The following is a 24,213-nucleotide window of genomic DNA, read 5'->3' on the forward strand; positions in this document are numbered from 1 at the left end:
TTTAACATCATGTTTTTTAAAGTAGTTTGGACTTGTATACCTTAGAGCCTGTGATAAATGGTTTCTGGCCCATTTTTGAGATGCCCTCAAGGCACATTTCATTACATAGCTGTGAAAATTTCTAGAATTTTTCTCCACAGCTGTCAACAATATACCATCCACAGACTCCTTGTCTCTAACTTTAAATGCTTTCCTTTCTGTCCAAACTCTGCCTTTCTAAGTAATTTCAGCTTTAATAGTGCCTCAACTTGATTGCTATGCTGTTTAGAAAGTTGCCATACCAAATAAATTAGTGTGTTCCATTTAAACATAGAAGTTCTTCAAGCCTCAGGACACTCTGCAAAAATGTAGACAAATATACCACAAATGATCTCTAGTCCAATGACCAACCAAGTTTTAGTTTCAAGCTGGAACCTATGAGCATAGTCTTTACACATAAGCACTGATCTCTCAGTGTTCCAAAGAGAATCAGAGCTTAAAATTTCCCTCATTATTTCCAAGACTTCTCTAATGTTAATTTCCAAAGTACTCCTAGATTCTCCTACAAAATTCTCCCATTCCAGTTTCCAATTCTTTATATTTGTTTAACCTCTCAACATTATAATAGACTACCCAACAAAAACAACCATAAAAAATAGAAGAAAATATTTTCATTAATTTTTTACCTGTTTTTTATTTAACTTAGAAACAAGCTTGCTTCACATGTCAATCCCAGTTCCCTCTCACTCCCCTCCTTCCCTGACCCGCCAATCTCTCCAACCCTCCCCAATCCCCCACTCAGTCCCAAGTCCACTCTCCCAGGAGGGTGAGGCCCTTCATGGGAGGATCTTCAAAGTCTGTCATATTGACCCAGGGCAGGGGCTAGGCCCTCCTTCATGTGTCCAGGCTGAGAGAACATCCCTCGATGTGGTATGGGCTCCCAAAGTCCATTTCCATGCCAGGAATAAATACTGATTTATTGCCTGAGGCCCCAAAGAATGCCGAGACCTCCTCACTGACACCTAGGTTCAGAGGTTTTGAATCAGTCCCATGCTGGTGTCTCAGCTATCAGTCTAGGGTCCATGAGCTCCCCCTTGTTCAAGTCAACTGTTTCTGTGGGCTTCACCAGACTGGTCTTGACCTTTTGCTCATTGCTCCTCCCTGTCTGCAACTGCTTTCCAGGAGTTCAGTTCAGTGTTTATCTGTGGGTTGTCTGTCTGTGCTTCTATCAGGCACTGGATGAAGGCTTTAATATGGCATACACGGTAGTCATCAGTCACATTATAGGGGAAGGGCTTTTAAGATAGCCCTAACTATTGGTTAGATTGCCAGTTGGTGTCATCCTTTTAGAATTTTGGAAATCTCACTAGTACCATATCTCTCCTTAAGCCTATAGTGGCTCCCTCTATTATGGTATCTCTCACGCTGCTCACCTATATTCTTCCCCTGACTTAATCTTGCTCCCCCATGTCCACCTCTCACCTCCTCTTTGGCCAGCTCCCTCTCACTTCCCCCATGCTTCCATTCCCCTCAGGAGATCCTGTCCCATTCCCCTTCTCTGGGATTCCTGAATATCTCTCTTAGGGTCCTCCCTGCTTCCCAGACTCACTGGTGGTGGGATTGTAGATTGGTACTTCCTTGTTTCACGTCTAAAATCCATATATGAGTAAGTACATACCATGTTTGTCTTTTTGTGACTGGGTTACCTCACTTAGGATGGTTCCTATAGTATCATTCATTTGTCTGCAAATTTAAGTATTCCATTGTTTTTTTTTCCCACTGAGTAGTACTCCATTGTGTAAATATACCAAATTTTCTCTGTCCACTCTACAGTTGAGGGGCATATAGGTTGTTTCCAGGTTCTGGCTATTACAAATAATGATGCCATAAACATAGTGGAACAGATATCCTTGTTGTGTGAATGTTCATCTTTTGGGTATATGCCTATGAGTCTTGTGGGACATTGATTCTAATTTTCCTGAGGAATCTCTACCCTGAGTTCCAAAGTGGCTGTATGAGTTTGCACTCACACCAGCAGTGGAGGAATGTTCCCCTTTTTCCACATCTACTCTAAAGTAAACTGTCATTGGTGTTTTTGATTTTAGCCTTGACTCTTCTGATACTAGCCGTCAGCTAGATTGTCAGAGCTTGCTACTCTCATGGCAGGAAGTAAGCAGGTTGGAATCAAAAAGGCAGTAAGACAACAGCTAGGACACAATGGACAATAGGACATATGCTTGGAAAATATACCCTAGCTGTCACCTTACTCCACTACCTGAATTTTTTACCAACTCTCAAAGTAATTCTACCAGATTTTTCTTTATGCCACAGTTCGTCCTTGTTCATTAGCATTAAGAAAATTCAAAATTAGTAAAGCATTATGTAACCTGTATTTGGGGGTCTTTGTTCCTCCTGGCTGTTTATGAAGCATCTCTTTTAAGGTTTGGTTAGATTTTCAACCACTGCTAGTCCTGTGGGATTGTAAGGTATATCAGTGACATGTTTTATATTATAATAATTGAAAAATTGTTCCAATTTACTGGAGACATATGCTGTAGCATTGTCAGTTTTTATTTGTGCAGCTATACCCATAACAGCCATCACCTCTAAGAGGTGTGTAATAACAGAATCAGCCTTTTCAGAGCTGAGGGAAGTAGCCCATTGGAAGCCTAATAATGTGTCTATGGTATTGTATACATATTTCATTCAAACTGCCAAATTGAAGAAACACATCCATTTGCCAAAGTTGATTTCTGTGAATACCTTTGGGATTACAACCTGCTGGTAATACAGTTTGATTGTAGAATGAGCAAGTGGGGCAATTTCTTTCTATTTCTTTGGCTTGTTGCCAGGTGATAAAAAAATCCTTCTTTAAACCTTTGCTGTTAACATGGTATTTCTTATGAAATTCTGAATCTTCCAAGACATTACCTAATAATGAATGATCAATTTCATTATTGCCTTGCATGAGAGGACCTTGCAGACCTGTATGGGATCTGATGTGTGTTATATATTTATGTTGAGACCTGTTTCTGATGGTTTCCTGTAATTGAAAAATCAATGAAGTTAAATCTGTGCTATCAGATACAAATTCTGCAGTCTCAATGTTCAAGACAACTTTCTCTGCATACTGAGAATCCATGATTGTATTGAGAGGCTCTGTAAAATCTTTAAATAATAGGAGAATGGCATGTAACTCTGCCTTTTGTACAGAGTTGTAAGGGCTTTGAACTACTTTATTTATATTTCCTGATTTATACCCTGCCTTACCTGATTTATTTGCATCAGTGTAGAAGGTCAGAACTCCATAAATAGGTGTAGGTTTCATGATACTCGAAGGATCCAAATCGTTTTCTTTATAAATTTAATTCTCTCTGTTTTGGGATTGTTGTTACTAAGAGGTCCCAAGAAGTTACTGCAAGCTATTTGCCAATACTCATTATCCTTCCATAAGGAGTAAATTTTCTCATTCGTTAAAGGTACAATAATTTCAGCTGGGTCTTTCACAGTCAGTTGATGAAGCCTTAACTTAAATTTAAATATCAAATCCGAGATCTTTTCTATATATATTTTCAGTTTTCAATTTTGTTTATGTGGCAGAAAAACCCATTATAGTATGATGTCTTCCCTTTGTATTAAGATTCCTGAGGGGTATTCTCTAGATGGTAAAATAACCAGAATGCAGTCCAGTTTTGGATCCACATGGTCCACATGTACTTCTAATATTCTCTTTTCTACCCATTCTAATTTCTCTTCAGCCTCAGCTGATAGTACTCATGTAATATTTAGGTCCTTGTCTCTTTTAAAGCCACTTTAAGGTATTTTAAATCATGCCCTTCTACATGGATAATTGACTGTAATTGAGAAATTTCTCCTAATAATTTTTGAAGATCATTAAAGAGTCTGGTAATGAAATGATCTCTTCTGATCTGTACTTTCTGTGGTCCAATTTTCTAACAGCATATTTTATAACCTAATAATTAATAAAATCTCTTCTTTGTATTTTCTGGTGCAATTTGTAATCCCCAGGGAGGCAAAGTTTCCTTTACTGTTTCAAACACCTTTTCCAACACACCTTTATTTGAATCAGACAATAATATGTCATCCATATAATGATATATTAATGAATGTGGAAATTGTTTACAAATTATTTCTAGAGGTTTACGCACAAAATATTGACACAAAGTCAGGCTATTTAACATACCATGAGGCAGCACCTTCCACTGGAATCTTTGTACTGGTCTGGAATTATAAGTAGGTACTTGATGGTGAACTTTTCTCTGTCGTTTTCTTGTAATAGTATAGTGAAGAAGCAATCTTTTAAATCTATAACTATAATTGGCCAATCCTTAGGTATTAGAGAAGGTTGTGGCATCCCAGGTTGTAGAGACACCATAGGCTGAATTACCTTCTTGATCACTCTAAGATCAGTAACCATTTTCCATTTTCCAGACTTCTTCATAACAAAAACAGGCGGCTTCCATGAAATAGTTGATTCTTCAATATGTCCAGCATCTAGCAGTTCCTGAACTAACTTCTACAAAGACGCTAACTTCTCAGATGTCTTAGGTCATTGACCTACCCAGACAGGTTCATCTGTTAGCCATTTTAAGGGTAGAGCTTTGGTTGCTCTCTAGGTTTGGCACTAGCCTCCTATTTTTGTCAAGCCTGTATATTTGGCATCTGTTTTCTGTAATGCCTTACTATATTCTTTCCACTAACAAGAGCTGCTCTATAATTCCAATCTGATACAGGAGGAATGTTAATCTGCATATTCAATTGCTGTAATAGATCACGACCCCAGAGATTTATAGTAATATTTGCAACATATGGCATTCTCCTTCCTCTCTGTCCTTCTGGCCCAATAGAGGTAAGTCATGTAATGCTCTGTTTGACTTGAAATAGAATTCCAATCCCTAAGAATTGAACGTTTAGCTCTTTTAGAGGCCAAATCGGGGACCAAGACTTCTGATTTATGATGTTGACATTCTAACCAGTGTCAAAAATGCCATTAATCATCATATTATTTACATTAACTGGTAACTTGGGTATGGGATATTGTATAGAAGTTTGCCTGACTGATGGAAGCAGAGGCAAACACACAATTAATCACTGAACTGAACCCAAGGAACCCAGCAACAGAGAGAGAGGAGCGATGAACAAATTGGCAAAGAATGGGCTGGCAAAACCAGCAGAGACAGCTGATCCAAACAGGGAAGAGCTCTTGGACCCCAAACCAACAGCTGGGATGCCAGTAGGGGACCGATCCAGAACCTCTGAATGTGAGAGTCAGTGCGGAGGCCTGGGCTACCTGTGGGGTCCTGAGCAGGGGATCAGTGTTTATCCCTTGAATAGTAACAGACATCGTGTGTCCATAACACAAAGAGGGTTTCTCTCACTGCCTGGACTCTTAGGGAAGTGCCTGGACCCTACCATGAGTGAAATGATAGACTCTAGATATCCCCTATGTGGAAGGAATTGGCAATAGGGTGGGAGGATGGGGGGATGGTAGGGGGCTGTGGGAAGAGGGGAGGGAGAGGGTACTGGGATTGGCATGTAAAACAAGCTATTTAAAATTAAAATTTAAAAAAGAAAAACCTTAAAAAAACTCAAAGCACATATAAAAACTCACACACTTGTAGTGGGAGACTTCAACACCCCACTCTCACCACTAGACAGAATTACAAAACAGAAACTTAACAAGCATACACAAGGATCTAATAGAAGTTATAACCCAACTGGCTTTGAAAGACATCTGTAAAATACTATATCCAAACACAAAAGAATATACTTTCTTCTCAGCACCACATGGAACCTTCTCAAAAATAGACCACATACTTGGCAATATAGCAAACCTCAACAGGAACAAAAAATGTATTAATTCCATGTATTTTATCAGACCGCCATGCTTTAAAGGTAGAATTCAACAACAAGGCAAATCGCAGAAGCCCTGCAAACTCATTAAAATTGAATAATGCATGATTGACCCAATCCTGGATAAAAGAGGAAATAAAAAAAGAAATTAAAGACTTCCTAGAATTCAATGAAAATGAAGAAATAACATACCAAAACTTATGGGACACTTTGAAAGCAGTGCTTATAGGAACGTTCATAGCTCTGAATGCCCACATGTAGAAACTGGAGAATAGTCACACTAGAGAATTAACAGCACAACTGAAAGTACTAGAACAAAAAGAAGCAAACTCACCACAGAGGAGCATATGCCAGGAAATAATCAAATTGAGGGCTGAACTCAATGAAGTCAAAACTAAGAAAATGATATAAAGAAACAATGTAACAAAGAGTTGGTTCTTTGAGAAAATCAACAAGATAGACAAACCTTTATTCAAACTTATCAAACAGCAGAGTATGAACATATAAATTAAAAAACTCAGAAATACAATGAGAGAAAAAACAATGCACAGGGAGGAAATTGAGAGAATCATCAAGTCATATTTTGAAAAGCAATACTCCACAAAATTTGAAAATTTAAAGAAAATGGCCAATTTTCTGGCTAAAAGTCTCTTACCAAAATGAAATCAAGAACAGGTAAACAATTTAAATATACCTTTAACTCCTAAGGAAATAGAAGCAGACATCAAAAGTCTCCCAACCAAAAAAAGCCAAAGGGTAGATGGCTGAAGTGCAGAATTTTACAAGAAAATCTAAGAACAGGTTACACCAATTATCCTCAAAGAATTCCATTCAGTAGAAGCAGAAGGGTCATTGCAAAACCCTTTTTACAAGGCATCAAAAATATTGATACCCAAGCCATACAAAGACATAACTAATAAAGAGAATCTCAACCTATATCCCTCATGAACACTGATGCAAAAATATTCAATAAAATGCTTGCAATTCAGATCCAAAAACACATCAGAAAACACATCCACTGTGATCAAGTAGGCCTCAATCCATGGATGCAGGGATGTTCAACATATGAAAACCCATCAATGTAATCCACCATAAATAAAAGCTGAGAAACATAAATCACATGATCATGTCACTAGATGCTGAAAAAGCCTCTGACAAAATCCAACGCCCCTTCATGATAAAGGACTTGGAGAGATCTGGGATAACAGGAACATACCTAAATATAATAAAAGCTATATACAGCAAACCAACATCCAACATCATATTGAATAGAGAGAAACTCAAGGCAATTCCTCTAAAATCAGGATCAAGACAAGGTTGTCCCATTTCCCCATACCTCTTCTATATTGTACTTGAAGTTCTAGCTATAGAAATAAGACAACAAAAGGAGATCAAGGGGATACAAACAGGAAAATAAGAGGTAAAACCTTCACTATTCACAGATGATATGATAGATTACATCAGTGACCCAAAAAACTCTACCCAGGAACTCTTACAACTGATAAACACCTTCAGCAAAGTGGCAGGATACAAGATCGACTCAAGAAAATCAGTAGCCCTACTATATACATACTACAAAAAGGCTGAGAAAGAAATAAGAGAAATATCACCCTTTACAATTGCCACAAACAAAATAAAATACCTTGGGATAATGCTAACCAAACAAGTAAAAGACCTGTATCACAAGAACTTTGAGTCTTTAAATAAAGAAATTAAAGAAGACACCAGAAATTGGAAACAACTCCCTGCTCTTGGATAGGTAGGATCAATGAAGTAAAAATGTCAACCCCACCAAAAGAAATCTACAAAATTAATGCAATCCCCGTCAAATCCCAGCACAATTCTTCACAGACCTAGAAAGAACAATTCTCAACTTTATATGGAAAAACAAAATCCCAGGATACCCAAGACAACCCTGCTCAACAAAGCAATGTCTGGAGGCATCACCACTCTTGACTTCAAGCTCTATTATAGAGCTATAGTCCTGAAAACAGCTTGGTATTGGCACAATAATAGACAAGTAGACCAATGGAATCAAACTGAACATACTGAGATTAATCCACAAACCTATGAGCACCCTATTTTCAACAAAGAAGCTAAAATTATACAATGGAAAAATGATAGCATCTTCAAAAATGGTGCTGGCATAACTGGATATTGGCATGTAGAAGACTGCAGATAGATCTTTGTCTATTGCCATGTACAAAACTTAAGTCCAAATGGATCAATGACCTCAACATATATCCAGCCACACTGAACCTCTTAGAAGAAAAAGTGGGAGGTACCCTTGAACGAGTTGGTATAGGAGACTGCTTCCTGAATATAACACCAGTGCACAAACACTGAGATTGACAATAAATGGGACCTTCTGAAACTGAGAAGCTTCTGTAATACAAAGGATACAGTCAGAAAGAAAAAACAGCAACCCACAGATTGGTAAAAGACATTCACTAACCCCACATCTGTCAGAGGGCTGATCTCCAAAATTTGCAAAGATCTCAAGAAGCAAGACTCCATACCAACAAAGGATCCAATTAAAATGTGGGGGACTGAACTAAATAGAGAATTATCAGTAGAGCAGTCTAAATTGGCTGAGAGACACTTAAAGTACTCAAAATACTTAGCCATTAGGGAAATGCAGATCAAAACAACTCTGAGATACCATCTTACTTCTGTCAGAATGGCTAAAATCAAAATCACCAATAACAATTTATGCTGGAGAGGATGAGGAGAAAGGGGAACACTTGGCAATTGCTGGTAGGAGTGCAAACCTTTACAGCCACTTTGGAAATCAGTATGGAGGTTCCTCAGGAAAATGGGACTCAGTCTACCACAAGACCCAGAAATTAAGACCCAGTCTTAGGCATATATTCAAAAGATTCCTATTCACACATCAAAGATATCTGTTTCACTATTTTCATAGTAGCATTATTTGTAATAGCTAGATCCTGGAAGCAATCTAGATGCCCCACAACTGAAGAGTAGATAGAGAAAATGAAGTAAATTTGCATAATGGAGTACTACTCAGGGGAAAAAATGGATTCTTGAAATTTGCAGGCAAATGGATGGCACTAGAAGAAACAATCCTGAGTGAGGTAACCCAGTCACAAAAAGACAAACATGGCATGTACTCACTCATATGTGGATTTTAGGCATGGATTAGGGGAGTGTCAGCCTACAATCTTAGTACCAGTGAGTCTGGGACACAGAGAGTTTCCCAAGAGATATGCATGAGGCCCCAGAGAAGTGAAATGATGCATGATCTCCTGAGCAGATTGGGAACATCAGCCCAGGGGAGAGGGAACTAGTAAAAAGAGAGAGAGGGATAAGAGAAGGTGTTAAAAAGGCATGGGGGAGCAGAAAGATTGAGTTGAGGTAAGAATATACGACAGCAGGCTGAGAGACAAAATAGTAGATAGAGCCATTATACTTTTGAGGAGAGAGATGACGCTAGTGAGATTTCCACAGATCTACAAGGATAACACCAACTGTAAAACTAAGCAATAGCGGAGAGACTACATTATAGCCCCTCCCTGATGATAAGATTGATGGCTACCTTATATGACATTCTAGAACCTTCCTCCAGTAACTTATGGAAGCAGAGGCAGATATCCACAGATAAACACTGAACTGAACTCCTGGAACCCAGTGACAGAGATGAAAGAGTAATGAAAAAAGGGGTCAAGCCCGTGAAAGTGACACCCACAAAGACAGCTGACTGGACAAGGGGGAGCTCTTGAACCCCAGAGTGATGCCTGGGAGGGCAACAGGGGACTGATCCAGATTCCATGATTGTAGTGTCAGTGAGGAGGCCTCAGAAATCTATGGGGCCTTGGGTAGTAGATCAGTGTTTACCATGGCATATGAATGAACTCTGGAAGCCCATTCCACATGGAGGAATGGTCTTTCAGCCTGGACACATGGGGAAAGGCCTATGTCCTGCCCTGGATGAAGTGACGTACTCTGGAGATACCCCCAACGAGGGCCTCACCCTCTCTGTGGAATGATGTGGAGACTGGGTAAGGGACTGGGGGAGGGGCTAGTGTAGGGTCAAGGGAGGAGGGGTCAGAGAGGGAGCTGGGATTGGTATGTGAAACATGCATATTTCTAATTTAAATAAAACATATATTGAGGAAAAAAATTTATTTCTCTGTGTCTTACAGAAAAAATATGTGGTGTCTCCAGCAATACTGTATTTCTGTGTAGTTGTTATACAGAACCAAAGACAATAGCATAGATTCTATCATTCTGGAGATGTCTGCGAGTTTCCTGAACAACTCTTAAGAAGATACCACGTAGCTGTTATTGCTGTTTTCATTTAATAATCTATGCCTCTTGGAATGACATCATCTACCCATGCAAGGTAATTCCATTTACATTACATTTCTCCCTTACTATTTCAGCCTCAAATGTCTCCCATATACCCATTATAACCCTCCCCACTATCTTTCAAATTCCTAGTTTCTTTGTTTGTGAATTGTTATTGTTATACACTTCTTAAGCTTTCTTGTTAAAGACATTAAGTTTGTACTCCAGGAAGATGTACAAAAGAATTGGACCAAACACACTGGTCCCTTCTTCCATCAAAGGAAAATTCTAGAAGTTAATTTGTAATTATTCACAAGCATCCTAGAGTCTACCACTTAATACCAACCCTGATATAAAGCCTATTCCATGTTATTGATTCCATTGAAATAAATGTGGCATGCACAGAGCCAAAAACAGTGAAATCTGACTAAACAACACTATCAATCACACATGCAAGGCAGCCACCAGAGAAGGTTCCAACAGTCAATAAAACTATACCAACAGGCCAAAGACAGACTGGGGAAAATGATTTGCCTATTGAGATGCTGACTCATACATACAGAACTGATCCAGAGGTCTTCAGTATCCTAGAGTACTGTTACTGGGCAGGGTTGTCTATAAAACACTTTACAATTATATTTTGGATAATATCTGTTTTTGTCCATCACTTTAAGTACATAGCTGTAGAGATACCTGGAATGCATGAACTACTAAATCTATAGGGAAGAATTTTCAAGGGACTAAAATTAATCGGCCTGTACATAGAAAATTTAACATCATTCTTACTTAAAATTATATATATGTATATATATGCAACTGCTGCATAAGGAAAATATGGTTTTGCTTGATATTTTTGCTTCCTGAGCAGCTGAATTCAATTCTGAAAGGATACTATTAGATTCAGCCATATACTGTTTCTGCTAAATAAATGTATAATGCAGTCTGTTGGAGGTATTGACATACAAATAGAATTATTTCTATTTCATTGGAATTATAATATTTCATAGTAATAAAATGCATTTCACCTTTCCAAAGTTATTTTTATCACTTCTAGATTATAATGCTGTTACTGGTTTAGAAGATTTACCATATATTTCAAAAGGAAATTTACTCAGATGCCTTGTATGTATAATGTTCTATAGTGCATTACATATAAAAATACTAAAATTCACATCAAACCACAAACTGACTCTGGTATATATGAATGGACGTGGAGTTCCCAGAGTTTATAGTCCTAGCTACACAGGAGCAAGACTGGCATTGGAAAGGAACAAAGCACAACCTGTAAAATGGCATAGGTTTAAAATAGAAGGTGCAGCAACTTAGACCAAGAAAGATGTACTTCTTATGTTTTCTTGTCATCTATCGATGTTGCACTTGATTTGGAAGTGAAAACATCACAGAACTCACAGATGGGACAAATATGGGTGTACTTGAAAACATCAATATTCTGCTTGAATACCTAGTGTACAATATACAGTGGCTTGTCAGTACTAAACACTAAATATCAAATTTCTTAGACCATGGTTTAAAACTGAGACTAAGTGGGAGTACTCATGTGACTAGTATGAAAGTAAATATTGAGAAATATAACCAGATCGTTTTTCTCCACTTTTCTCAGAAAACAGAGAATAATGATATTATGCAACACAACTCTATATTATCTGTAAGTGTTGAATATGGACAGAATTCAAGATATTTTATGGTCACATACAAAAAAGACACTTTACTTTTAATTAAGCAATCTAAATAATTCACCTTTCTTCAAACTCACCTCAACATATTAATCAGTTTGGCTTAAACTTCAATAAGAAAATTTAATTTAGTTTAAAAATGAAAAACCACAATATCAATTTTCAATTTCTATTTTAACAATTATCTTCTTTAAGTAAATAGTAAATCCTTAAGGAATACAATTCAGTGCATCTAACTTTTTAAAAATAAAATATTTGTTTGAAAATTACATGTGTGAATGAACCCTAAAAATAAGATATACATCTTTAGATTTTATCATAGTGAAAGAAAAATTCTCAGGAATTACTTTTTTGGGATTATAATGCATCATTTCCCCCTTTCCCTTTCCCCACTCCAAAATCTCCATGTAACAGAACAGTGAATGTAATTGCAATAGTTGCATATAAAGAACTCTTTAACACTTGTCCAGACATTGTGATTTGGCATTGATACACTAAGACCTAAATCAGAATGTAAAAAGGGCAAGGATAACAAAACAGGGATTGTGTCATTTATCAGTAAATGGCAATTGTCAGCAATGTGAGGGTACATGTTTGTTACCATTATCAACTGCCAATCTGAAATATGCCTGGCCTCCAGTTCTCTCGATTTTAACATTAGTTTCACTCATAAAGCTGCAGGTACCATGAGGAAATCCTTGCAATTACTTAATTTAGCTATGAAAGTGCCATAAACCCAGGATGCCCTCAGCTTTAAGAGTCTTGGTTATTGGCATAATCACCGGGGTCACCTTATTTTCAGTCCAATGTTGGTGTGGTGGCCAGACAGATATTTCTCTATGCTTCCTTTATATGTACTTTCTTTATATTAAATATTCTGTTCAATACTGATGGTCTACTAGTTTAGATTTACACAAGTATTTGACAAAAAAGTATGATATTGATATTGGATGGTAAATTTCTGAAATGTGTTGAGTCAATTTTAGGTAATTAATCTGCTAACTGGTAAAATCTTGAGCTATAATATAGACTATTTTTCATTTATTGCTGATTATTCTCATGTACTGTATTTGGAAAGGATTTTCCCTATCAAAACAAGAAAGTTATTTATCAGTTAGTTAATTCATATGGAAGAAGGGACTATTTGGACCTTATAATTTAGAATGTCTTAAATTCCCAAGAGACTAATGAGTCTTCACTCAGAGTGAAACCATAAACATTAATTATTCTCCTGGGGAAGATACTGTTGTGCTGACATTGTTCAGTTTTTAGATAAATGTTTTTGTCTTAACTCTAGATTGTGAAAATTTGACAAAGTAGTTTAAATCATTTGAACTTGAAAAAGTTTTGCATAATATTGTTTATCATATTGTAAAATTTTTAGAAAGAACTTAAAATATTTTGGGTTGATGATCTTCCATTAATTTGATGTGAGTTAAACTATGTGTTTTCTGATTCAAAATATCTTTCTTAAGATTCCTATTATTAATGCTGGGTGTTGGTGATACACATTTAGTCCCAGAATTTCGGAGGCAAAGTCAGGTAGATCTCTGGGAGTTCAAGGCCAGCCTGATCTACAGAGCAAGTTCCCAGACAGGCTTCAAAGCAATACAGAGAAACTATGTCAAGAAAAAAATTCCTGTTATTATACAGAGATTATTAATTCATGCATTGCATTATAAATTAGTCAAACAATCTAGTGTTCTATAAATTAATATAATTTGTTTGCCATACTAGAAACATTTGTAAACATTTTTCTGTGTTTATATTGTCATGTATGTGCAATGATTCAAATTTACTGCATGAGAGTAAGTCATCTTCTACCAGAATTATTCTTCACCTGCTTACTTTGTCTTTTTTTATTTCAAGGTCTCCATTATGGATTATTTGATATTTATTTTTCCTCTTTTTTATTATTTAAATTAGAAACAAGCTTGCTTTACATGCCAATCCCAGTTCCCCCTTCCTCCCCTCCTCCCGTGTGCCCCACCGATCCCCTATCATATTCCCTTCCCTTTTTGCTCCCTAGCTAGGGTGAGGCCTTCCATGGGGGAATCTTCAAAGTATGCATATCATTTGGAGCAGGGCCCAGACCCTTCTCCATGTGTCTAGGCTGAGAGAGTATCCCTCTATGTGGAATGGGCTCCCATAATTCACTCATATACTAGGAAAAAAATACTGGTCTACTTCCAGAGGCCCCATAGTTTGCCCAAGCCTCCTAAATGACACCCACATTCAGTGGATCTGGCTTCCCAGCTATCAGTCTGGGGTCCATGAGTTCCCCCTTGTTCAGGTCAGCTGTTTCTGTGGGCTTCTCCAGCTTGTTCTTGACCCCATTGCTCATCACTCCTCCTTCTCTGAAAATGGCTTCCAGGAGTTCAGCTCAATGTTTAGCTGTGGGTGTCTGTTCCTGCTTCTATCAGCTACTGGATGAATGCTCTAGGATGGCATATAAGATATTCATCAATCTCATTATCGGGAAATGGCATTTAAGGTAGCCTCTCCACTATTGCTTAGATTGTTAGTTGGGGTCATCCTTGTAGATATCTGGACATTACACTAGTGCCAGATTTCTCTTTAAACTTATATTATCTCCTTTTATTATGCTATCTCTATTCTTGCTCTCCTCTATTCTTCCCCTGACTCAGCCTTCTGGTTACCTCATGTCCTCTTCTCCCCTTCTCTTTCTCCTAACTCCCTCTCGTTTCCCCCATGCTCCCAATTATCTCAGCAGATCTTGTCCCTTTCCCCTTCTCCTTAGGGTCCTCCTTGTTCCCTATCTTCTCTGACATTGTGGATTGTAGGCTGTTAATTCTTTGCTCTATGTCTAAAAGCCACATATGAGTGAGTACATAACATATTTGTCTATGTGTGACTGGATTACCTCACTCAGGATGGTTTCTTCTAATTCCATCCATTTGCCTGCAAAGTCTAATTGTTTTATAAAATATTACATGTCTTAGTTTTATCTTTCATAATTACAGAATTCATTAGAAAATTTTATCCCAATTCTGAATACTAAGGTATATTGCATGGCCAGAATATGTTTTTAAGTAGATAACAAGAAATGTGTAATATTTTAACAAATTCTTAGTAAGTTCATACTCATGATACTCTCAGTTATTTCATTCTGATTGCAAATATATTTTCATAAATATTCTTCCCACTACTTGGTAAGAAAGTTATAAATTACCATAAATAGTAACAAAATAATCAAAATCATAAGTAAAGCATAGTAATGAAATTATATGAATAAAAAAATTCAAATCTCCCTTCTATATTTCTTTGAATCTGTATTACATTTGAATAACATTTTAGTTACATGTATTTGCTTTAATTTACATGGTGGACAGAATCAGATAGTTGATTATGTGTTATAACTATACATTTTACTTTCAGATCAACATTAATGTACCAGATATGCTGCATTATCAAATTAACTAGACTTAGAATTTCTGATAGACACACATCTGGAAGTGATTGGGAGGGTGTTTCCAAAGAGGACTAATTGAGAAGAGATGGCCTACCATAAATGAGAAGCCTTAAATGAGTTGATACCTCAGACTGAGGAAAAGGGGCACATGAGAAACTCAACTCTCCTGCAGACTGTTTCATTTGGTTTTCAGTAATTCGCCCACAGAATTCAACTTCCATACATAACAGGAGCTTCTTCCAGCATGCTTTTCCTGTTTTATTGGAAATTAATTTCAAAGCAGGTAGAGAGTCCCTTGTTTTCATATCCTGTTAATAATATTACACAAAAAGAAGGGAAATTTTATATCTGTTATTATGCATAATACTAAAGTAGCTAAACATATCTTACCCATCCATTATGAATTAGTAAATGTTGAATTTATATATGATTTCCTATAATACAAAATCTCTTAGATTTGCATAAAGACAAATATTCCTACTTGTTTTATTTCCAGTTAAACACAAAAATATAAAAGAAAAATTTTGTAGAGAAAGTAAGGACATATTTAATGCCTTAGGATGCTAGCAGATATTCAATATATTCAGTCATCAGTTTACAAGTTTTAAGTTTCATGATATTGGAAAACTCTAGGGAAGTCTTTGATAGAAAAATATGCATTAAAGTCTTAACTGTTTATGAACCTCAGGAACTATCTGTTTGACAATATGTGCCCATAGAATAACTAATAGCACAAATATAAAGAGTGTTATTAATGATACTCTTATATTTTTGTTGTGAGCCTAACGTTTAACAATTAAGTCATCTCAGTGATTAGCTGTAGGAGTCTGTCTCTGCTTCCATCAGCCATTGAATGAAGGTTTTGTTCCCCAGACTCTCTGGCAGTAAGATAGTATGATGGCACTCCCCAGATTTATGTCTAAAATCCATAAATGAAAGAGTACATATCATGTTTCTCTTTTGGTGACTGGGTTACCTCACTCAGAATGGTTTCTTCTAGTCCTATCCATTTGCCTGCAAATTTCAGGATTCCATTGATTGTACTGATGAATAGCACTCCATGGTGTAAATGTATCACATTTTTCTCTATCCACTCTTCAGTTGCGAGGCATCTAGGTTGCTTCCAAGTTGTGGCTATTACAAATAATGCTGATATGAACATAGTGGAACAGATGTCCTTGTTGTATGAATTTGCATCTTTTGGATATATGCCTAAGAGTGGAATTGCTGGGTCTTGTGGTAGGCTTATTGCCATTTTTCTGAGAAACCTCCATACTGATTTCCAAAGTGGCTGTATGAGTTGGCACTCCCACCAGCAGTGGAGGAGTGTTCCCCTTTCTCCACAACCTCTCTAGCATAAACTGTCATTGGTGTTTTTCATTTTAGCCATTCTGACAGGAGTAGGATGGTATCTCAGAGTTGTTTTGATTTGAATTTCCCTGATGGCTAGGGATGTTGAGCACTTTCTCAAGTTCCTCTCAGCCATTTTAGATTCCTTTATTGACAATTCTCCATTTAGTTCTGTACCCCATTTTTTGATTGAATCCTTTGGTGTTTTAGAGACTTGCTTCTTGAGTTCTTTGTAAATTTTAAAGATCAGCCCTCTGTCAGATGTGGGGTTATTCTATATCTTTTCCCATTCTGTGGGTTGCCTATTTGTGTTGTTGACGGTGTCCTTTGCCTTATAGAAGCTTCCCAGTTTTAGGAGGTCCCATGTATTAATTGTTGTCTTCAGTGTCTGTGCTACTGGTTTTATGTTCAGGAAGCAGTCTCCTGTACCAATTCGTTCAAGGGTACCACCCACTTTCTCTTCTAAGAGGTTCAGTGTGGCTGGACTGATGTTGAGGTCTTTGATCCATTTGGATTTAAGTTTTGTGCATGGTGATAGACATGGATCTATCTGCATTCTTCTATATGGTGGCATCCAGTTATGCCAGCTCCATTTGTTAAAGATGTTTCCTTTTTTCCATTGTATATTTTTAGCTTCTTTGTGGAAGATGTTCATACATGTATGGGTTAATGTCAGGGTATTTAATTCAATTCCATTGGTCTACCTCTCTATTTTTGTGCCAATACCAACCTGTTTTCAGGATTACAGCTCTATTTGAGCTTGAAGTCAGGGATGGTGATGCCTCCAGATGTTGCTTTGTTGAGTAAGGTTGTTTTGGCTATCCTTGGTCTTTTGTTTTTCCATACAAAATTGATTATTGTTCTTTCAAGGTCTGTGAAGAATTTTGCTGTTATTTTAATGGGGATTGCATTGAATCTTTAGATTTCTTTTGGCAGGATTGCCATTTTTACTGCATTGATCCTCACTGTTCAAAAACATGGGAGACCTTTCCATTTTCTGGTGTCTTCTAGAATTTACTTCTTTAAAGAATCAAAGTTCTTGCAATACAGGTCTTTCACTCATTTAATTAGAATTACCCAATGTATATTATATTGTTTTGGCAATTTTAAAGGGTGATGAGTATATAATGGCCTCCTTGATCTTTTTTGATTGATTTTATTTTAAAGTCTAATTTGTTAGATATTAGGATTGCTACCCCCACTTGTTTCTTGGGATGATTTGATTGGAAAATCTTTTCCCAACTTTTAACTCTGAGGTAATGTCTGTCTTTGAGGCTGAGGTGTATTTCTTGCATGCAGCAGAAGGATGGGTTCTGTCTTCGAATGGATTCTGTTAACCTGTATATTTTTATGGGTGAGTTAAGACCATTAATATTGAGGGATATTAATGACCATTGATTGCTCATTCTTTTTTGATATGGAATGGTTGTTGTTGTTGGGATTATGTGTGGAGTTCTACCCTTTTTTCTTTTGGCCATTGGTAAGGTGGGATTACCTAATGCCTATATTTTTCTGATTGTAGTTAACTTCTTTGGGTTGGAGTTTTCCTTCCAAAACTTTCTATAGGGCTGGGTTAGTGGATACGTAGTGAATCTAGTTTTGTCATGGAATATCTTGTTTTCTCCATCTATATTGATTGAAAAATTTGTTAGGTATAGTAGTCTGAGCTGGCATCCATTGTCCCTTAGTGTTGGTGAATATCTATCCAAGACCTTCTGGCTTTAAGATTTTCCATGGAGAAGTCATGTGTAATGCTGATAGGTTTGCCTTTATGTTACTTGATGTTTTTCCTTAGCTGCTCTTAATATACTTTCTTTATTCTGTCAGCTTGTGGCTGACATATTAATTACAGAAACACTGAGTAAATACTTTGTTCTTATGCAGATATTCTTCCAGAAGGAAATAGAGGTACAACATCAAACATCTGGACCAGGTGAAATGTTCTTTTCATGTCCTGTAGTCAGTCCATAATATTATACCTGACAGCTGCGGTAATTCAAGTCTTTCTAAGACTGAAAATATAGTGCAAGCAGTAAAATGTTCTTCAAGATTTTGCATACAAGATTTCTGACATCTACTATTTATTTTAATGTAAGAAGAAAGGAAATTTCAACAACAACAAGAACAAAAGTTCATGGAGATGGACACATGGGGGGAGCCCTAGGCCCTGCCCTGGATAAAGTGACAGAATCTGGAGAACTCCAATGGAGGGCCTCATCCTCCCTGGGGAATGGTATAGGGATTGGGTGGGGATTTTGGAGGGGATCTGGTGGAAGAGCAAGGGAGGAGGGGAGGGAAAGGGAACTGGGATTGACATGTGAAGCGTTTGTTTCTAATTTAAATAAAAATACAGAAAAATTAAAAAGATAGTAAAACAATATACAATAAAGACTATTATCAGGTAAGAATTACAAAAAAATTCATGGAGAGGATATTAGAGCCTAGGACCTCAGTAGAGAGAGCCACAAGCAGGAAAGGAACTCCAGAAAACCACTTCAGGGGTCCAAGAAGTCTAGACTATTGTCATATAACATGGGTAGCACATTAATTAGTAAAGTCTGACTCCATTACCTAGAGAATAAGCCATTTATACCTAGATGAAACTGCCTGTACAAGAGGTATTGCTTATACCTTAACTAGGCCCATGTATCTGTGATGAAATCCTTAGGAGAAGAACCCTTTATTTTTCTGTTTTTGTCTCATATTGCTGAAAATTTCATGTCAGTCTTTCTGCTCCACTGCTAGTGGTATTACTAACCAATCTCATGCCTAAGAAAGACATAATATTTCTCTCTCTCCCTCCCTTCTTCTCCCCCTCTGTCTGTCTCTCTGTTTCTCTGTCTCTCTTTCCCTTCCTCCCTCTGTCTCTCCTTTCAATTTTCTCTCACTCTACCTAAACATCAACCACTCCATTGCTTTATTTATAGTCTCAGCATTCTTTGTCTTGAGAGTAATAGTTAAGAATAGATAATTACTTTTGTTATATTATCTGTCCATGAACAAATGGGATTACGGCTAATGGCCTGAAAACTATACCCTTGGTTAAGAAACATATTGGGGCCCAAATAACTTCAAATGATGCAATGTCAAACTGCCCCTGAAGTTCACTCCTTTTGTTTTCTTAACTCTTGGCTCCTCTTCACTCTAGAGCCTAGTAATTCCATGAAATCTGGAGTTCCTCTATAAGGAAAATGTTCACCTTTTCTTCATTCTGAGACCAAATGCTCACCTGGTAAATATTTTCTGATTCGTCTTTCTCCTGTCCTGCATTTATGCCCTGGATTCAGACAGGAAGGGACTGACCTACAATCACACTTTCTGATCTCAGAGAAAAGATACTGTCATATTTTCAGTTATGTCAGGATGCTTTATCCCCTTTCTTATGAAACTGATTTCTGGATAATTTACTTCTGTAAATATCCCTTTGCTTTCAATCTATACTGGGAGGCATTCTCAAATATCATCAACAACAAAACTAATCTGAATTAAATTCATTGTGAATTAATAACTAATTTATAACAAAGGTTGACCTTCATTCCCACTACAGAACAAAACTGCTGACTGCCATTGATAAATTCTGCTTCTTCACCAGATTGTGGCTACTAGGAATTCCTGCTCTTACATTCCAGTTTAACCATTTTTTCTCTTGTTTTTCCTTTATCCTCAGCCTCTTCATGTCAAGTATCACTCCAGAGATTACTCCCTCTGTCTCAATGCACCTTCTCCTTTTCCTGGGGACTACTTCCAAAGAATTTGAGAACAATACCTACTAACACTAACTTTCTTCACCGAGCTGTCTACCTAGCAGATCAGATTTTATCTTTTAACTTCTCTGAGCCACTTTAAATATTAAGTTAAACTCTGACTTTGATATATTAATCACATCCTTTTTTTTCACTAAGAAGTACACTCTATGTGGTTTATGTTCATGATGAATGTTTACAAAGTTGTCTAATTAACTTATGGTGTTTTTTTTAAATTTTCAGGAAGCAGTTTATTGTGGAATAATTTCATTCAATTGAAATAATGTGCTTTATAAAATATGATGTGGGGCAGTTCAGATGCTTCCAGCACGAAGCAGTTTGGAATGAGCGACTTCCTAATTCCTATCTTGTTTATAAATCTTTGTTTTCATGGGGTTGTTTACAATTGGCTAATGATCACAGCCAATCTCTTTTTAATGGTAAAAAGGGAATTATGGTATGGAAATGAATACTTGGTATGGGTATGGTTTTTCATTTATTGATACAAATTCAAGGTCAATTTTGTGATACATATATTTCTCCTCTTGATTAAGTATTGTGTTTATACTAATCTTTTAAAACTATGCATAATTAGATACAGATTATAGAGAGTTACTTATAATAATCAAAACTTATAGTTAGGTAAGTTATGTTTTCTAGATATACAGAGATATATTTGAGATAGATAGACAGTCTTCAAATCTTTCAAAGACTTTCAGAAAATGGCATTTTAAATGGTTTAGGGTTTTTCTTGACAATGAGAAATGTCTACTCCTGGCAGCACCAATTATGTCTGAGAGGAAGATGGGCATCGAAGAAACTTGTTATGGAGTTTGCTTTCAACATGGCAAGATTAGCAATTTGGGCAAGAAACTGCTCTTTCCTAGACTACTTGACTATTGTTTTATAATCTGGACATGCAGGACCCACAGGAAAGTGACTGCTGAACGCCATCTTACAGGGTTCCTGCTTCATGGAAGTGTCTACAAGTCTCTCTGCAGGACACAGAGAAATGACTGACAGACTGCCAATGCAGATGGACAGTTTTTAAATTTCCTGCTTTGCTGAGAAATCTTCTGGACACATTGTGGCCTATGGGCTGAAGATGGATGCCCCAGCGTTACAGAAAAACTTCAGGTGACTGTCCAGGCAGTAAGATGTCTCTGTCAATTCTTGTGTTTATATATTATCCTTCTGTGGTCTTTGATGGAGTTGAAGACAGGTAGTTATAGTTTTCCTTAGTTATTATAAAAGATAAGCTACATATAGAACTTTGGACTCACAAGGATGGGATGGATGATATTTTCTTTAAATCTTTCTAAATGTTGATGGACAAAATATTTTAATTATGTTTTTACTTGATAACAGTTCTTTTGTATATGATTTGACTATGTTAAAGTTAAGACATTTCTTTTTGTTTAAACAGAAAAGAGGAGATGTTGGGGAAGTCCTGTGTATATGTCAATAAAGCACTGTTGGCCAATAGGGAAACAAGATAGGTAGGCCTAGGAGTCGAGGAGGACTCTGGGTAGGAGAAACACAGGGAGTCATGATGTAGCCCATCAGTGAAATAAGATGTCTGGATCTTTGCTCCAGTAAGAGAAACACTTAGATTAACAATTATGGGGTAAATACTTAAGTCAGAGCTAGCCAGTAAGAAACAAGCAAGGCCAACAGCTTCATAATTAATACAGCATCTTGTGGGTTATTTGGGGACTACAACATGGCAGAGCCCAGGCGACTGGTAGGGGACAAACCAAAGTGGCTGGCAAAAGCCTCCCTTTACAGATATCCTCTGCAATTCAATGTCATAAATGATTGTAAATTCTTTCTTATATTTCTTCATTTCCTTTCATGTTACAACAGTTTTATGAACTCAGAACTTAGGACATCACTTTCATTTTTGGTTTTTGTTTTTTGTTGTTTAGGTTTAGGTATCACACACTTCTCTGCCTGTGTGTCTCCACTCAGAGTTTGGGTTCATACAACTAATGCCAGTTTAAGAGTGGACTTGGAGAAATATCTACTCAAAAAACAAACAAACAAAAACAAAACAAACAACAAACGAAACCAAAAACCATTCCCAAAGACCAGTGTCTTGTAAAAATGTAATCTCACAAACTACCATTAAAATAAATACCTTTCTCCCAAATAGACCAGGGTTCACATATTTAAGCTTAGAAACAATGACAAAATCGTCTTTCTCTATATATAATGTTAGGGATGCTGGCCTATCAATCAAAATTTTGTTTGCTGATATCTACTAAATTATTAGGATTTTTCTTGTAAGAGCTATAAATCTCTTTAATAATTTAACTTGGACTCCAAACTCTTTTTCATCTCTGATGATGTACTCAATTACATCCTCAAGTGTTCTTATAAACTATTTGATTACCAAATAAAACTTTCAGGAATCAGGGAGTGATGAAAAAAATGAGTTTTATGGCCACTCCTTTCTCTGATGGGACTTGTCCATTGCTACATTATTCTACTTACAGTTACCATTCTCTTCTTAATAAACTCATATGGTGAATTCTTCCTAGAATTCAACAAATCTTTTGCAACTTGTTTCATAAGAAATTGATATTATTCTTGCACATGAACCCAGACACAAGCCTCTAACTTAAAGGCTAGCTCATGACTAACCATCATTGAATTGGGCCTCCCAAACAATATCGTTATTCAGCACAGATCAAGAATTGCCTCAATGCCCGCTAACCCTTCAGTTCTTAGCCATGTATACTTTCTGTAAAACTATGTTTTCTTTTTTTAATTACATAAACACAGGATGTGAAAATGTTATATGCCAGACTATAAACAGTGACATCTGCAATCAGAATATACCAAGATGTACTCAGCACTCAGAAACAGCCTGACTACCATCATATATTATACATGCCACAACAACCACAACAACCTCCCCTATGTGGTGAAAGAATGACCCTTGTCATATAGTGTAAGTCATAAAATAATGTTTGCTTTTCTACAACTCAATATTTCCTCTTCCTTAAGAAACCTTAAAAGAAGAATGCTATCTTTTCTTCATGGGGATAGACCTATACTTCAGAATTACTGCCATGCATTTACTTCTACTAGGATCAAGGAATACTCTGTGCTACTTCCTTAATTAGTTCTTCTTATAAATGAGGAGCAAGGACATAAGAGACTGATGTCAGATCTCTTTTGCCTAAGTGCCAGTTTTCTGTTCTCAAACATGAAAGACTTACTATATCAACAAATGTGAAGTTTATACAGCATATGCAGCATACCACAGTCTACTGCCTGAGAAAAGTTTTTTGCAACAAATATACTTTGCACAAAATAACAGTAAATTAAGTACCAGATTGACTATTTAATATGCCCTTTAAACCTGTGGTCTTTCTCACTATGATATCTAATAGCTATTTTATCTTAGTTCCTGGGACATCAGATTTGGTGAGTTATTTTATTTGTGAGTATAATTCAGTATCCAGTCTAATTTCTCTTGTACATCCCAGAAACCTTTAGAGGCAAGGAATGAAATTCTTGCTCTTGATGTAACCAAACTAATAATAAACAGTTTAAGTGATTTATTTTCCTACTATGCACACAATAGTGACAAGTAGTCAGAAATTAGCAAGTCTTATGCTAGTCACAGATCTCCCTTCTTTTATAATAAATTGCATCCTCACACTTATTATCAATGTTTATGCACCAATAACTCTAAGAAAGGGAAATGTATCTTTTTTTTGGTTTTTTGAGACACTGTTTCTCTGTGGCTTTGGAGGCTCTCCTGGAAGTAGATCTTGTAGATCAGGCTGGTCTCAAACTCACAGAGATCTGCCTGCCTCTG

The sequence above is a fragment of the Mesocricetus auratus genome, unplaced genomic scaffold (assembly GCF_017639785.1).
Source record: "Mesocricetus auratus isolate SY011 unplaced genomic scaffold, BCM_Maur_2.0 Super-Scaffold_100006, whole genome shotgun sequence".
Taxonomy (NCBI): domain Eukaryota; kingdom Metazoa; phylum Chordata; class Mammalia; order Rodentia; family Cricetidae; genus Mesocricetus; species Mesocricetus auratus.